This window comes from Eutrigla gurnardus, assembly GCF_963514095.1.
Source record: "Eutrigla gurnardus genome assembly, chromosome: 14".
NCBI classification, from domain to species: domain Eukaryota; kingdom Metazoa; phylum Chordata; class Actinopteri; order Perciformes; family Triglidae; genus Eutrigla; species Eutrigla gurnardus.
Genome location: NC_139937.1, coordinates 8,113,929 through 8,126,751, shown reverse-complemented (window position 1 = coordinate 8,126,751; position 12,823 = coordinate 8,113,929). Strand labels below are relative to the sequence as shown.

The following is a 12,823-nucleotide window of genomic DNA, read 5'->3' as shown; positions in this document are numbered from 1 at the left end:
CATTATTTAAACCGTTGCATTGTCACGCTGTCTGTTCAAGTTCAGTTATACTTTGATCTCTGGGAGTAATTTCCTGGAAATCAAAGTGAGAGCGAAACAGCATCACCTTGAACATCTCCTGTCTCATTTAGTTTGAACATCGGTCATCGTAGAAATGTCCTAATAGGAAAATTGCAAAAGCGGTTTTCCATAAAGCATCATTATCTTTCAGTTTTGCTGCTCCCGTTCACTTTAATTTGAACCAGCATCCTTAGATGCACGTTTTCATTTCTAAGAAGGTTTCGTAACGTACTGCCTTTATGCTTCGTTGTGCAACTTTCTTTGTGCTATAAGTTTGCAAGTTGAACACGAAAGTGTTGCACCAGATCTGAATAAATAATGATCTATTGCAATTTGATGAATCAGACTCAAATGTGGAAATGAGCCATGGATTACAGTAAGTTACACTAGACTGAACCTTTAGCCTATTTTATTTTACATATTGGCACCATTGAGATTATGCAGAATTAGCTATGAGCTGTTGTTGCTTGCAGTGTACCCATTGGTTTACAGACAACTATGATGATTGATTCGATACTGAAGAAACTTAAAAAAATATGGTGATTATCAGGCATGTTCTGGAGTTATGAGGAGGGTAGTTTTTGGGTGATTTTTGGACTCTTTTTGTAAGGATAATGATATCCTTGGAAAGTGTACACCACACTAGAGATCAGACGGATCAGCCCCCAGTGTGCCTATTGGCCAGGTGGAAATAGCAGCTCAGGCCATTAACTGCTGGCCACGGAGCAGTTAATCCACTGAACGCTAAATAATTTATCCCTGGATGATCATTAAAATGCATATTGCTTCTTTCAGGGCTTAAACCAGATAAAAAAAATAATAAAGTTGAGAAGGAAAAGTTCAGTCAGTATATCACTATCCGAGAAGTGTCCATAAACTTTGATGGTTGAATCACAATTCTTTCATTTGCTGTGAATGAATCTCCCCAAATATTTAATAAGCATGACTCTGGGTGGGAATGACAGGAGGCTTTTAGTTACACAACTCTCAGTAGAATAAGAAGCTTTTAGTTTTACAGCTCTCTGTGGAATAGACAAAAAGAAATGAAGGGGTTGAAGAGAAACTTTTTAAAAGCTTTGTGAAAAGGCCTGCACAGCCAGGTTATCTGCTTTAGGATCAGATACTGTGTGACATTAACAGAACTATCAGCCAGACACCTTTTTTACTTTATCCAGTCATTTGTAGTTAGAGGGAGGTGAGGTAGAAATGATGAGCTTCACCTTCACATTTTCTTGTACTCGCTAAATGATCTGGGACCATGCTGAGGTGGGAAGCAGCAGGAGAGAGAGAGAGAGAGAGAGAGAGAGAGAGAGAGAGAGAGAGAGATCCTATGCAAGATCAGTGTCAGTGTTATAGCAGCATGTGGACATTTACAGCAACATTCATTTAAAGCTCTGTGAGGATTATTTTATCATAGTAAAATATCCAATTATACTATTCACCAGTGTTTTAATGAACTAAAATACAAAAGCTTGACTTTAAGGATGTTGAAGGAGGTTTTTAGTATTCAGTGTGTGTTTCTGGTTCCCCACTGATCTGCCAAAGCAAGACAGCACGTTTTTTTTTCTATAATCGAGACCAGTCAAGTGTTTGGTGTGGGGCTAACTCTCCTGACGTGGTTATGACAACAGCAATCTCATCATGTGGGAGCTGGAAACAGAGCCTACAGTAGTGCACGTATACTCACACACAGAACAATGCAAAGAAGTGGGAGTCGGTACTGGGATGGGAGGAATTCCAGTGGAGTGGTTCTGGTATTTCATCCAGACGCATGAGTATGAGAATGACTCGGTGAGTTTGTGTCAACGCTCTGCTTGACCAGACTGAACAAATAAGCCACTGTTTGTTGATCTACAGAAAAACACAGTTTGAGAGGCCAACTACACAGGAAGTGGCTCAGTGAGAAAACAAACATGTGATGGACTTGTAGCCTGTGAGTGATGGTATCGAATGTTATCATGATGAAAGGACAATATACGTACAGACTGAGATCAGATGTTGTAATGTATCTTGGCTGCACAGGGAAAACAGTTTCAAGTGTTTTTGAGAAGTCACGTTGCTGTAAATGTGGCAGTTTTCTTTTCTTTTTCTTCTATAGTCCCTGGATGGATGTGACTAGTAGCACTGCTGTCTGCTGGAGAGTAATCAGTAATCTTGTGACTAATCTTGCTGCCTGCTTCCTGTTGCTGAGTGGAACACACACCTGTGAGTGTGGCATTCAATCTGTGAACTTCAGACAAAATGACTCTAATAACAACAGTGTGTGTCCACCACTCTGACATCATGCTATAATGTCATAATATTAATGCCTGGTGCATACGTTTTTTGAAATTGTTTGCATGGTGTTTAATTATAAATCACCTCAAATGTCAAACACACAACCGATCTATCTCCTATTGTGATTCACAGTCCAGTTTTGATGTTTTCCGTATCATTGAAATTCTCTTGTCAGCCACATACAGCAGAGTTTTCTTTAGACAATGCAGGGCATCTTACCACAGTGTACACTACACCTACTTTACAATGAAGGGAGGAATATGGTTGTTTCCACTATCAATTTGCCCGTCTGTCAAAAACACACAAGGCTCTTGCCTTTTTCCCGCGGAGCTTTGCTCAGGAGTGGAGCTGCCCGAGGCGTCTCTTAAGCACACAACAGCCTGATAGATACAGTCATCTCCCTTGCTTTGAAGACCGAGGGATGAAGGAGGTAGAGAGAATAGCATCAATCCATCAAACACCCCGTGGAAAAGGCGAGGGGAGGATGGAGACGGAGGGAGAGGGCATACTATACAGGGCAGGGATCAGTATGTGAGGAGGAAAAAGTCAAATATCACACTGTGAACTGTAAAGCTTTGCAGTGTGACGGACAAACATCATCAATGACAAAGTGTGAAACTGGAAGGAATAAAGGTATACGAGAAAACACTATTACAATACACTAATAGTTTGCCATTGCTATGTAAAATCATTCAATATGCATATTTATTATGAAACTAGAACAGCTTGCCGCCCGAAATGTTTTCACACCAAGAGATCACAAAGCTTTATTTTGTCTCGCTATTACTCACGAAGCAGTGTTACTCATTCACAGATCTTTGGCTCCTATTTAAATCCACAAAACTGGAGGGTTGGCCTTGTGTCCGCCTTCCTCTTCATCTCCTGTGTGAATAAAAGAAAGTGTGTGTGTGTGTGTGTCTGTGTGTGTGCCTGTGTGTGTGTGTGTGTGCGTGCATGTGTGTGTGTGCGCGTGTGTGTGCGTGTTTGTCCAAGCCAGAGACTGTCACCACTAGTTAACTGCTTTATAGCATCTCAATGTTTGCTTTGTGTGTGGGAGTGGCACTAACACAGCACAAAGCTGCTACACATCAACAACATTAGATCTAGAGCAGCAAAGATTTTAATCTTACTTTTTTTTCCCACTTTCAAGATGATAGCGAGCCAATATCTGGGTCCAGGTTGTCAGCATTCACGCGTGTTGTTTAACTGCTGGTTGTAAATCAGAATGGGTCCCACCTCCTAAACACAGCCCTTTGATTCGGTTTTCTGTAACATGTTTGACTCCACATGTTTACATTGCATTCCAGAGAGTAACCTGTCACGCAGTCGTGCCAATCCTAACCTTGTTAAGATGGTTGTCACATGTTTACAAAGAAACCGTATGTAGCGAACCAGAGAAATAGTGAGTAAAGTTAGTCTTTTCTTCAGTCACACTGTATTTTCCTCCACTTCTCTGCCTCACGTGTCTTGATTTGGACCTAGATTGTCTTGACCACACATTTGCAAACACCAGCCTTCATCATTTCACTGATTCTATTTTACTGAGGAATGATTCAATAGTAGGTAAAGTCTAACAAAATGATAGAACACGCCATTATGAAAGCACATTTAAGCCTTACTAATTGCACCTCACTGCAATTTCAAGGCAGTGCAAATAATGTGCGTTTGTTAACGCTGATATATCTGAGACAGTTTAAATGTAGCTTGATGTTGTCCCAGGATGGAACATGTTTTATAAGTCATGCTTACATCTGGGGAAAGACCAAAGCCCAGAATCTCATCCAGCTCGTCTTTCCCGCCATCCTTCCCTCCTTTTCATTAAGCTGGAGGTCTGTCATTAGGGCCAGTGACGAAATGGAAATGAGCCAGTTGTGCACTCCCTGATCATCACCTGTAAAGTCCTCTCATGGGAGCTTGCTCCGGTATCTTTTGCTGTGGTGTGAAAACCTCTTCCTTCAAGGCTGCGGAGCAAGTATCACCACATTTGAGATTCCCTTTGATAACAGACTATGATATTCAGTCTTTGCTGTGGGCTGTTGAAGTTTTTCTTTTTTCTTCATACAAAAGTTTTTTGCTGTGACTGTTGGATCTGGTCGGTTATTCACTATATGTTCACTAATAGTGAAGAGCTGGAAAATAATTAGGAGATAGATTTGTATTGTTATTGATCTAGTTTACAGTTAGAATGTTTTGTTGCATCTTTGTATGGAATGAACGTCACTCTTTCAATGGAGAGTTTACAATTCTGTGGAAAGCAACTATAACATTGTTTGTTCAGGTGCCTTTAAAATGTAAAGCAACTTCATCGTTAACCTTTCTTCCCTTCCTCGTATCCTTTTTTCCAACGTCATTCAGTGGGTGTTTATATTTCGGGCTTTGTCGTTAGAACAGAGTCTGACGTAAACCACGGTGGCCTTTTTGCTGTCATTGTTGAGGTCGGGGATTATTTTGCATACACATTGCATGTGGACCTTTGCTCAATGGAGTTACAAAAATACTGTTCTTTGTCCTTTAATGGAAGTTCAACTCGAGTTCCAACAGTCATAATGTTGTTTGGCACATCATCATTGTGTCCATTCTGTTTTTCCTGCCTAATGCTGTGGTGATTATTAACATAATTGCGGTGCCATTCAGTGCTAACCAGGCAGAACAACCGTGTCCAACAGGTCACCGTGTCCCTGCTGAGAACATACCGTACGACAGTGTAATGATTTATGTTTTGACCCAGATCAGACTAATGCAGTTATACTTACAAACGCAATTTGAATGGGATGTTTTACACAATGATGAAGAGGATGAAGCTGAAACAGAAAAACTAATAATGTTTTACACTAGAAGGTAATAATCCAGGTTTGCTCAATACTGTTATATAGACCAAGTAACAAACTAAAAAAGGATGCATGTATTGTTGCTGGTGGCATCGTGACAAAATTATTTATTTGGTTTTCTCTTAACCTCTATATGATTAAATGAAAGTGTCCAAAGTGATGCGTTCCTAGGTCTTGATTTGTCAGAAAAACGTATGATAGCAAACAGAATATCAGCAAATCTTCACATGAGAGAAGCAGATGTTTTCGATGTAGCTGCTGAATTAATCAACTAATTGATTTTAAAATGCCCTATATTATCTCTCAAAATTAAAAATCCATTACTTGGCATTTAGTGTTTTTGGATGACTTATTAAGTAATCCACATTACCACAACACCTATCAACAATTTAGCATTTCCAGTCCAATGTGTGCGAGAACATATAAGCACCAACACAGAAAGGTCCCGTTGAGGATTGAATCCACCTTCTTGAAAGGAGATGACAGTGTAAGGTATAGTTCAGTCCAGCTGGAAGACGAAGGGGGATTCGTTTCCTCCCTCCTACAGCTCAAAATATGTATAGTATATACTTAAAAGTGTCCTCTGTCTAAAATAAAGACATTAGCGTGCACTTCTTAACTCATTTAAATAGGATGAACAATCCTAGAACCCACTTCACAGTGGACGGATTTTCTGTGTCACTCCACGGCCAATTCGACTCGAGCTGTCTTTCATAGCTTGAATGCAGATGCTAGTTTAGGTTAGTCAGTCTAATTTTAGCACACTGAGCATCCACAACATGCTATCAGACAGTTATTTTCAGCCTCTTTGTGAGTGGTTTGGTTTCTGTAAAGTGCTGGGACGGACTCAGCTGAATGAGCCGGTGAAGTAGTCTAACTCTTGTGTTCTGTGGTGGACCAGGACCACACAGCCAAGGACTGTCTCTCAGCTAGACAGGGTGGACGATGCAGCAAAAATGTCATCAATGTTTGTTTTTTTTAACACGGTTCATTTTTAAGACAATTTTGCAACTAAATTTTCCCTAAAAAACATATAGCCCCATGTTACTCCCCACACTTGGGCAGCCCTACGAGGTGAACACTCTGACCCAAATAAGCCACTGAAGACGACGGGGTATTGTCACGGATTTGAGAGGCAGCAAGACTGACAGTCCCCATGCCAGAAGTGAAAGAGGAGAGCAAGACATGCAAGGAGAGAAGAGCTGAGGCACAAGGCATTTAACAAATGAGACCTCCTTGCCTCGGAGCCATCATTTTAATTTAATTTTAATGCAAAGTCAATTAAATTTGACATGGAGGCGCAGCTGCTTCAGATGGCCATTGTTTTGCTACACGGCTGTATTTTATGACCTCTGTCAGAAGAGCGTAACAATGTTCATGACAAAAATGTTTTGATGCTATAGATAATGATGCAAATGACTATTTATGTTTTTGTGTGAAGCACTACAAATATGTATATGAAAAAAACTATACAAAGTACTATACAAATAAAGATCACATATATGTGTACTTGTTAGGCTGTATGCTAAAATATATCATATAAAATATGGCTAAATACACAGATCAAAAGGACTCCACTCAGGATTTACACACAAAAATAAGAAATGAATGCCTTCCTGAAAGTCAAGAACGAAAGAGGGCATAATGGACAGCCATGCATAAAATGCTCTGCATCAGCCAACATGGCCTCAGCAGTGCACGCTAGCTTTGCTCGCTAGTTTGCTCGCTAGTTTGCTCGCTAGTTTGCTTTGAAACTTTTCATTGTTTTAGATTTATGCATGAAATTATCCCTTAAGGTCTAAAGTGGAAAAATATCAATATATTCACTTGTTTTAAATCACTTTAAAAAGTAAACAGAATGAAGAAGAATGTCCCAGCATCGAGAATGAAAAGATTAGTACAACAATACATAACTAACACTTCAAGAAATGTAGGGAAATTAATATAAATAATACAACACCGGAAATATTGCCATGTCCCTTTAAAAAATAAAAGTCTCACCTAAATCCACATCAAATTTTACAAGAATGTATATTGCCTTTGAATTATTTAGCACAACAGATTTCATTTTTATAGCTGTATATTCATTTAAAACGACCAAAAGGCTTACAAGGGTGTAAATGTATCATGTAACCCGTTGTTCATATTGTGTGAGTGAAGAAACACACTCAGTCTGGTTGTTCTCAGAGTCTCAGGTTGAACACACTCATTATGTCCTTTAGTCTGTTCACTCACTGTCACTGTTTTACAGGCTGACTATCACTCAGTCTCACTCGTGTTGTATTGCTCGTCTCTCCACCAAGCCAAGATTATTATTTTATATATATAGAAAGGCTTAGCGTGTTCCCAGCCCACAATGCTCTACAAAAGCCTCCCTGGAGAGACATTAACCAGCCTCACAACCTGGCGTCGTGCAAGCCCCGCCCACTGTCATTCATCTTCATCATCGCGTAGGTCAGGGTCATTGTCACTAAGACGGCCTTAGTAATATAATTGACCCTGCCCCAGGTCGTTGGCTTGATAGGTTTGGTTCTTGTAATCTCATAGTAATGTCTGGTTTCAAACACTGGATCACATGCGTTACTTCATGGAGCTCTTTTTGACGATTAATAATGTCATTAGTTTGATGTTTTTAAGTTTGATGAACGTTCAAAGTCTCCATGTGAACATGCTGAACTGGTCTGACTGGTCGCGTCCCTTGTGACTGTATTGTTTGGTCATATTGTGGGAAAAGTGGCTCTTGGGTGTTATAATGCAATGGCCTGGTTGGTACAGTGTCAGCTCGCTCTGATTGGATGTAATTGAATGAGGTTTGTAGGTCACATACAGCAGTCAGCATTGATTGGTTGATAATTACATTTGTGCACTATGTCATAGTAAACAGCCACAAAAGCAATCAGGCCTCATCAATGCGATGTTTTCTGTCAAAACACTGAAGTGATAAGAATAATGCATTAGAAAATGATCCTCTTCCTTCCGCCTGTACAATGAGTCTGTAAAGCCACGTATTCAGGATTTATTCAGACTGCGTTTCAAACCAGATCAATACCGATCAGAGGAGCATGGAAGTATGTGTATCACATTAGACGGTCCATCTCTGCCTCCAAGGACTCTGTCACAGACATTTTCCAGCGTGCATGCAGCTATTTTTCAGCAGAACGACTGCGCTGACTTCTCCACCAGCGCTCTCATATGCTTTTGCTGCATGGCTGGTTTTTATGGCGTCCTTGCAGTGGATGTTGCATTACTGTTTTTATTGTTGCCTTCTGCAGACTGCGAACCTTGTACCATTTTCCTCCATTGACCTAATTTTTATCATTAGTTTTATATTATTTTTTGCCAATTTTACATCCAACATACAAAGCTTATGGTGGGTTGAATCCCATACAACAGAGCACAAAGTAAATACCTCCCCCCTTTACCCTCCCTGTTCACTGTGTTCTGGGTCTTTGTGCGCAATCATGTGTGTCCATGTTCCCGTGTGGGTGCGCTCATCATGAGTGGGGATTTTGACGGATCAGCAATATGTTGAACTGGGTATTGAGTTTTACGACCGTGCCTCCATGAAATATTACACATTTTACTCAACACTGGGGGACACTTATGTCTATAAGTCACCTTCTGTGCTTAATTTGGGAGATACAATCTTTTTCAGGATCTGCCAAATTAATGTAATGCAATCAATGTAGGTGCTTTCCCCATTCTCAGGTTTTCTTTTTTCTCATTCCTGAAATGCACAACCTCCCAATTGAGTCTTTACAGGAAAACCAGCGTTGGTTTTACTTCATCTACATTTTGAGATTATTTGACTTCGATCGCATACATCTAACCATGGGAGGACATTTGGTTCACTTTGGGGGAAGCTGCGCTCAGCACTGCGTGTGTAAGTATGTGCGTTATTGGCTCCGACTGATGTTGTGTACCCACTCCAGGGGAAGGGAAGCCGTGGGTAGTGCCAGCACCAGCCCAGAATGAAATCCCCTTACTCCTCCCTCCTCCCCTCTCCCTGTTCTGCCTTTGTCTCAGCCATTCCTTTCTTCTTCCTCTCTCTGTCATACCTGTGTACCTCTCTCTCCCTGACAAAGCACTGTACTTCACTTTGAGGAGGTTTTCCACTTTGCGTTTCTTTATTACTGGACTTGTAAAAAAAATAAAAATAAAATAAGATGTCCACCTCTGCTCTGCTTTCCTTTTTTCTGTCTCACTCTATTACCCTTGTGCTCTACAGTGATATCCCATTTACCCAGAAACCTTGGCTCACCACCACATAGCTACACACCCACACACACACTCCTCCTCCCCATTGTGTCTGGCTGGCATGCTGATGAATGAATGAGCCCTTGTGATTATTCCTTATCTCTGTAACCTAAACACACACACAGAGGGGGACGCCCTGCAGGCTGACACAGTTCTACGAGATACCCCACCCTATCACTCCACCAGAGTCCAGTTTTTAAAAAACCTGATATGTATCCAGTGTGAAAGGCGTTTCTGCCAACCTGGCCTATAATCCTAAAAGCACAATCATTGTATCCCTCTTCTCTGCCCTGCCCTTTGAATGCTTGATCAGCCTCTGTTGTTTTGTGTGAGACACATTTGGGAGGTTGACTGAAGCTTGTTAGTGAGGCACTGATACACAGGCAACCTATAGAGATTATGTACATTTGTAACATGCATTAAACTGCTGTTATTAATTGAAAGAAATTCAGTAAAAAAAAAATGATTTAGTTTTCACTCAGACGACTATTTGAAAGCGGCTGTTAATTTTATGGACTCAAAAATGATTTTAATTGCACATTATATGTCTCATTTATTATTCAACACAATGTGCATATTCACAGACACTTTGTATTCTGACTGAAAACAGTAGCGATTAAAAAAAAAAAAGTAGTAAAGCATGAAATTTAACATCATCAGACGCCACATTTATTCATGCCTCAGCTCGCTGCAGCTGTGGTCTGACAAGACCAGCCAATCAGATCCGTTCAGGAAGTACCAGTGTCGGCCGCCTTTGTTCCCCGCCACACTCATCTCCTCAGCACTAAAACACATTATGATGAGCAGGGCAGTGATAAAAGAAAATTGGTGTTTCTCTTAATTCGCTGCTTGGCTGCTGGTGCAGTGTGGGGAGAATTTGCACTGGTGAGAATGGTTTGCTCCAAAATGGGCTATCCATATTTAAATAAAATGTATCCTGAATTAGTAGCATGGCTATCTGGGGCCTCTTTTTTTGAAAATATTGCATTATCAAGCATTTGTGCTGCCTAAGCGATGAGTGCCATTTTCTTTGTGTGTAAAGCATTCTTTAAATATTTGGACTAAGCTGACGTCTTTACTTTCCTATAAGGATGCTGCAGACAGACCACCACACTGTCCCGTGCTTGTTGTGTCAGATGGTGTTATACTGTTTTAAAGAAGGGTCCACACAATCGTATCGGGATTTTTTGTCTTGTCTGAGACTGCAGAAAGAAGAGCAGGCTGTGCATCATGTTAGCTGTTCTATCCCTGATCCGTGATGTAAGGAGTACTACATGCTAACATTGTGCTGTGGTTTTGGCACAGAGTCTGCAGACGTTACAGGACTAGACCTCAGCTGCACTGTCAGCAGCTCGTCTTGGCTGAGAGAATCAATGTATTATGAATGAAACGATTCCTCTGCCTGGGTTTACAGGGGTTAGAAGGCTTTATTTGTGAAAACAGTTTAAGGTCAAGTTGGCTTCAGAGCAGTTTCCAACATTGTGATCTCTCCCGTGTCAGCCCGATTTAGGTCATTTCTCCGTTTTCCCTCTGTAACATCTCAGATAAGTGGTTATCTTTGGCTTCGGAGCCAATTCCCAAAGCAGGCATACGGCAGGATTAACCGTTTTAATATGTGCTCAGGGTCGTTCTCGGGATGTTTTCACAGATTTGATGACGTCTATGTGTAAGGAACAGTTCTGAGACTGCTAGATGTTAGTTAAAACTTAATACAAGATGCTGTTGATGTTAAACTAACCTGTGTGAGTTTCTATCTTGGAAAAAAGACGAATTTACATGCAGAACTGTCTCTGTTTTAGTCCTGCCTCCAAAAGAGGTCTTCGTGAAACTGACGTGGGTACAGACTTAGAAATCCGACAAGCAAAAGTACATTTTCAAAAAGGAGAGAAAGTTGATCCAAAGGAAACCTGAGAATAATAACATCCGATCCCAAATGTTGCAAACCGAAACGTATACCCTAATAAAGAGAAAACAGTTAAACCGGCAGCATGATGTACAGTATTTCTGTTCTGTGGAGTATAGCTTGTTAAAGTTAAAGCGGGACTCGGGAGGGTGTGTGTGTCTTACTTCTACTCCATTGTTCAGATACACACCTTTGAATACATTTACCCACACACCACACCACACGTACAAGCATATTAGTTCAAAATTTACTGTACTGTAGAAGAAAACAGGAAGATGGTAAGAGAGGAAAAAACACAAGAGAGAAATAAGAGAAAAACTACTTCAGGTTACACTTTAGAGTCTGTATGTCTGATGACTGTACCACATGTACAGTATGCATGACGCAGTCTGCCTAGCATCCAATATGAGATAAGGAAGACAGAGAGCAAGAACATGGAGGTAGAAAAAAAACACACTCAACACTCCACATTAGATCCATTCCACAGCATAAAGTCTCATATACAACAAAATGGGACATCATGATCCTTTTTAACAATTTGGAACCTTCTGTAATTGTATAGTTGAATTATGATTTTAGGCAATTGAAAAACGATACTGCTAGAGAGCATAGGGCTAAAGAAGGAGGAGGACATTAGGAGATTAAGCAGTGGGAGGGAAAAGCACAGAAGTGCAGGAAAATGGGAGAGAAATGCCGATTGATTTCAGTGTATTAAAAGCTAAGATGCGATCGTCCGAGCAGCATTAGTTTTAACAGAGATGAAACGGCTTTTAAACACTTCCCTTCATTAAATACCTCCCCCTCTGATTGGATTTAAATCTTGGCCTCCTTGTCAGCAAAATGGCACTTAGAATCTATTAAGTCATTTCGCTTTGCCCTTCATCGGCCTCTCCTTCTCTCGCCGTCTCACGCTCCGTCTCTCTGGTGTCCAATTTGCTTGTCTCAATGGCTGATCTCTCTCTCTGTCTCTCGCCCTCTCTCTCTCTCTTTTGTTCTGTTGGTCTCTTTTTCTGCAAAGCCCTAAATATACTCTGATCCTACCGTGCTGCGTTGACAGTTTCGTTTTGCAGCCAGCGTATCATGACTCATTAATGTTACACAGACACACATGCAGGACATGCCGGCATTAGTTATGCAATAAAGGGTCTGCGTCAGCAGCAGTGTGGGGATGAATGTAATGTACCAGGGTTTTATTTCCAACCGCACTATTTGTATTAGTGATATAACAGCCGTTTATGTTCCAATCCCAATAAATCTATGGGTTGTTTGTGTGATTATTTGTTTTTGAAAAACAAATACGGTCAAGTGATTCAATAACTAGTTGTTTCACCACCAACTCTTATCCTTTTTGTACTTTTTTTTATTTCACAGCATCTTTGTCTGTACAGTTTATTACAGTTTAAAGGAATCGGTGAACATTGGGAACTCTGCCTATTCAATTTCTTGCCAGGAATTGAATGAGAAGATGGATACCACTCTCTTTTCTGTCCTTTAATTA

The 12,823-nt window shown here is 40.6% G+C and overlaps 2 protein-coding genes across 3 annotated transcripts in view; both read left to right on the top strand.

Annotated features, from left to right (window-relative positions):
- The window catches only part of LOC311023899 (secretagogin-like), a 168,193-nt gene that overhangs the window by 100,939 nt on the left and 54,431 nt on the right, over positions 1–12,823 (top strand). The window lies entirely within an intron of this gene.
- Positions 1–12,823, top strand: part of LOC311024580 (F-actin-uncapping protein LRRC16A-like) — a 61,404-nt gene that overhangs the window by 4,978 nt on the left and 43,603 nt on the right. The window lies entirely within an intron of this gene.